General features: G+C 33.7%; 1 long non-coding RNA gene across 1 annotated transcript; it reads right to left on the reverse strand.

Annotated features, from left to right (window-relative positions):
* Positions 1-1,144: 1,144 nt before the first annotated feature.
* LOC124888138 lies at positions 1,145-2,681 on the reverse strand. The gene is made up of 2 exons (XR_007046181.1): positions 1,817-2,681; positions 1,145-1,740 (listed from the first exon to the last, which is right to left on the reverse strand). It is a non-coding gene; the product is annotated as an uncharacterized LOC124888138 (long non-coding RNA).
* Positions 2,682-5,302: the final 2,621 nt, after the last annotated feature.

Consider the following 5,302-nt stretch of genomic DNA (forward strand, 5'->3'; position numbering starts at 1 on the left):
CAATACACACACAATCCACGCATATACACACACAAACATCAGCCTTTTTCTCTCTCCCTCTCTGAAAACTAACGGTTTCCCTCTTTCTCTCTCTCCCAAATTCACTACCGCCAATAGCCAAGGCCGGCGCCCACCACCACCAAACCTCCAACCTACTGCCACCCCTATCGGCTCTCCCCCACCAGCGAAACCCATTTCCAACGGAGCCTCACCGGCAAAACCACTAGCCGCCTCTCAAAGCCTCCCTATCTCCGTCAACTGCGTCTCCCTCCTCTTCTCCTTTCCACCAGAGTCATATAAAAATAGGCCAGATCTGGCCGGATTCTCAACACTTGAGGTGTTGCTCCGATGAAAGCCATTAAAGCAACGCCACTCCGGTCTTTGCTTTGTCTTGTTGTATACCTTAAATATGGTTGTTGATTTTTTTTAAAATCTGAACGAAGGTGAATTTTTGGCAAATCTCATGAATTCCGGTGATGAGTACTATTTTTTTCATTATTTTTATTCATTATTGTTAGTCATGATTATTATTATTGTTGTTGGTTATCAAATTTGTCCTGAATGTTTGTATTTTTATACATAAGTATTTGTTTGCTTAGATGGATTTTTCCAGTGATTATTCATGTCATTTGGTAAGCTTATTATAATATGGGAACTTTGGAGAAGAAGGCATGCACTGAAGCATGAAAGAAAAGGAGTATTTGTACACAGGATGATAATGAATGTTACAAGGCATTTGAGGATGTTACTTAAGGTGAGAAAACCTGCTTTAGATTTCTTAGGAGATTGGCCAGGCATTTTGCAAAATTCAGTCAGCTGAAACCTAGAATTAAGGCTATATGTGTACTGTGGGAGCCTCTAAAAGCTGGATGGGTAAAATACAATACAGATGGTGTTTCAAAGGGTAATCCAGGGAGAAGTTCTTGAACATTTTACCTAAGAGATGAACAAGGGAATCTATTGTATACAGTAGGAGCAACTATTGAGGATGCAATTAGTATAAAAGTAGAAGCAATTTCTATTTGGAATGCAGTTAGACATTGCATCATATCAGGACAAAATAAAGTGATTATATAGACTAATTCTCTAGTAATGAAGCAGATTCTCAGCAAGGAGTGGAAAATACCATAGAAGATATAAGACATAATAATAAAAACATGGAGATTAATTGAAAGAAAGCAAGTGCATATAGTTCATACATACGGAGAGGGTAATCAGCTAGCAGACTATTTATCTAATATGGTAGTGGAGCACAATACTTTCACATATACAATATTTCATCAATTGCCTAGCATAGCTAGAAAGATACTAAACAGTGATAAGTATTAGACATCTTATCTAAGGCTAGCAGGTACACATCATTCTATAGACTGGACAGGCTAGTACAGTTTTTCACATTTTTCTGTACAAGATGGAGAACAAACAAAAGGAAATTCTACTTAGCCTAAGTAACCAGCTATTAAAAAGGTCTCCCAGTAGATCAGAGGTCCATGGTCAGATTGTCAACACATGCAGCTTTGGTTCTTGGCATCATCTAGGTACCAGTGGGTCCGAGCATCTCTTTATCTCCCTCCCTTCCAGAACTGGTACAAGTGAGATGTTAGTTTACAGAATACTTAGCAGCTTTATCAAAAATGAAGGAGCAACGTCACTAGAAATGATGACCAGGCCTAAGTGGAGTAGACCCCTTTTTTTGTGCACCAAAAAGCTTTTCATACACCTTAGTACCGGAGATCTCAGCTGATATTGAAAGGGAGATGGAGTTAAGCATGAGCAAAGTCACTCAGAAGATGCAAGAGGGGAGGAAGCAACTTACTCTTGAAGCTGGAGAAGCATTCAACATAGCTACACGAAGGAACAGAATTTATCACCCAAAGAAGAAGCAAGTCGAGCTGGAGATTGAAGAAGAAAGCCATAGCAAAGGGAGAAGAGGCGGTGAGGATTGTTGTGAGCTGCTCCTAGCTCATTTTGGAAATCCTACACTCTCTTTAAATGTATTTGTGATGGGCCGGGTTTTGGGTTGGACCTACCCGATTCTTTTTAATTTTTGTTTTGGGATTTTTTAGGATGGGTTGGCCTATTCATGTGTTGATACTTTGATTATTAAGAAAACACAAATAAAATTTAAAAAAAGGTGACCCATTGAACCGACTTTGTTTGCTTCTTTGATGTGTTTCTTTTGTTTCATGAGTTTTAGCTTAATTTTTTATAGGCTTTTGCTAATCCCACGTGAACATGTCTCTTATGCAGCCTCCATGTTTCATCCTTTTATTATTATTCATATTTGTTACTTTTTGATTTGAAAGTACTATTATATTGTTTAATTTTTTAGTAATTTTATTTTCTCTGCTTTATATTGGTATTTCTCATTTGTGTTATTATCGTTGGCCAATGAAGAAATTCTCCGTCGATTTTTTAGGCCTCCGCAAATAAAAAGACGGATATTACGTATATAAATACGTAATAAAAATAAATAATTTGGGCGATGACGAAATTTTTATAACAACGCAAAAAGTTTTACGATTCGTATCTTGGTAAGATGATTTAGGACGGCTAATAAATCAGCAACCACTTCATAGCCATGACGTATTTAAAATTTAATCTAAACCCACCTTTTAACGAAAAATTATATTTTTTTATACATGTATGCACACATACGTTCTCAATTTATTTTAATAGTTGTTTATTTATTACTAACATTTTACTACAAGTGTTTATACAGGTTATTGAAAATATTTATCGGAAATGACATGCAAAGAAGATTTTAATTTTTTGTTTGTATTTTATATTCTTACACTTGTACAAATAGCGATTATAGTGAAAATTTTATTTTTTTGGGCATTGGGCGGGGATATTTTTTACTTACATAGTATTGGTCGCGCGTTTAGGTAAATTTAGGCCGTCAATATTTATATTAAATTGATTTAGATATTTAATTAAATAATTTACATTTTTTACACTAAATATATTACGTAGTCTTTTCTTTAAAACAAGTTTTCTTTATTCGATTTAGTCTATTCTTTACATATATATACTAATATGCTTTTATTTATATATCACGACAACATACGTATTATATTATTTAATGCATATATTTGTAATTACGAACATTGATTTTTTTCTTTATCTTTTAATAAACCTTAGTCTAGCCGGGAACGTGGATTCTGAAGGATGCCTAATTCCTTCCCTTCGGAATAATTTGAACCCTTACCTAGAATCTAATTTGGTTCGTAGATTAAAACAGAAGTCATACATGTTAACAAATAAATAGGTTTCCTTATTTTCCTTAAAAATTAGGTGACGACTCTGCATAAATTAATTCTTTTTAGAATCCATAATGTCGTGCTCGTTTTTACCTTAGATAAAAATCGGGTATGACATATATCACAGTACACAAAAGGTACCACAATAGGCATTTGCAACAACGCAATGTAATTATTCACATGTAGTCAAGGCTATCAACATCATATAGGACCTTACATTGTCATACATAACACGTAATATCACAATTTTAATAATTATATCACACATAGGCCCCCACACGGGCACAATATATATATAGCAATTTTTCATGATTAGTTCTCATCCTTAACATGCATTTTGTACCATCATTTACTACTCTGTCCAGTCTGAAAGAGTTAAGTCATAACCTACCTCGAATGTCGAAATCGGTCCACTACACTTCGAACCTACGACCTTACTTTCCACGAATGATCCTGGACTTCACTAAAAACATCAAATATGAAATCTACATGTCAAAACAAAACCAATGATACCCATATTGACTTCTTTTGGTTTGAGATCAAAACGAATTTTCAAAAAAGAAGGGAAAAATTATAACTTTACTTCAAAAATGTGCTCCCCATATTTTTATGAACCTACAGTTGTAAAATTCAAGTCAAATCGAGTAAAACACGATGTTCAAATCGAAGAAAAATTATTTTTAAGTTTTACCGGGTATAATCTTTAAAATCTAGGTTAAAATCAAGAATCAGAGTTATTTTGAAGGTTAAATTGATGAAAAACTAGTAATTATAAGATTAAAAATATTATTCAAGTGAAAAAAGGGAAATTGGGGTTTAAAATCAAGCCCTAACATTTTTGGGGTTTTGAGAAATTAATCAAGAAATTTCTAAGAAAAGGATAAATTCTTACCTTAAATCCGTAAGAGAATCAAGAAATAGATGTTAATCTAGCTTCTCAAGCTCTCACACTATTTTAGGATTTAACTCTCAAGAGGCAAGGTGAAAGAATGGATAAAATTGGCCAAAAACAGGATAAAAAAGCTGCTATATATTGCAGAAAATCTGATATAGTGCCCGAAATTCGTCTGGAGTTCGATATACACAAACAAACTTCGTAAGCACACTAAATTCGATCCTCCGAACTTAATGGAGGTATCAAATTTTTTAAAAAATATCATTTTCATAAAGTTGATCCCCGAAATCGCAATTTTTCAAATCGAGGATCGAAATAAGATTTAAAAGTCGTAAAATTACACCAAATATTTTACCACCCTAAAATCGACGTTTTGGATCTGTTGGCGAAGTCATAATTTTTATCCGAGGTCGTTTCAACCAAATGTGGATCCCACACTCATATTTTCAATTTCCAACTTTCTGACCAATAGGTCGAAATGAGCTCAGGTACACAGAGACCCGAATCAAAGGTCTACCTACCCTAAAATCGATATTCCGGAGTTGTTGGCACAGTCCTTTCAGCCACCCATCGCACGGATAAAATATATCTACATAAGTCCAAAATAAAGCGTTCGAAGCCATCAAAAATCATAATATCACATAAATGGTACCAAAATATATCAAGAACCGTGCCAATCACCCCAACCCCCTAGAAATGCCATAATGGAACTACAGGGTGGGGTAAACAGTCAAATCATACAAGCTCACAAATTTCACACATTTATCAAAAAGCAGGTGGTTACATAAATCTTTTTTATTACTTTCTCATTCCATTGTAATTTAATGTATAATGAATGTGATATTCATTTGGCACATCAAATGTTCCTTTTTTTTTTTTTTTTTTTTTTATACACTTCCTCCGTTTGTTTTTCAACACTAATTTCCTAATTTAATATCTATTTTACATTTTTTTTCCTATTTTACTATTAGCATTAATTGTCTTTTCTCCAAACTAATTTCAAGACATAATGTAAACATCATTTAATAGGAATACTATGTCAAAATAACTATGTTATTAAATATTTTTATTAATTAATGTACTAATTCAAATTGTGATAAGTAAAATTAAACGGAGGGAGTATAAGTCACTTGATGTTGGGATA

Source organism: Capsicum annuum, chromosome 10, assembly GCF_002878395.1.
Source record: "Capsicum annuum cultivar UCD-10X-F1 chromosome 10, UCD10Xv1.1, whole genome shotgun sequence".
Classification (NCBI taxonomy): Eukaryota; Viridiplantae; Streptophyta; class Magnoliopsida; order Solanales; family Solanaceae; genus Capsicum; species Capsicum annuum.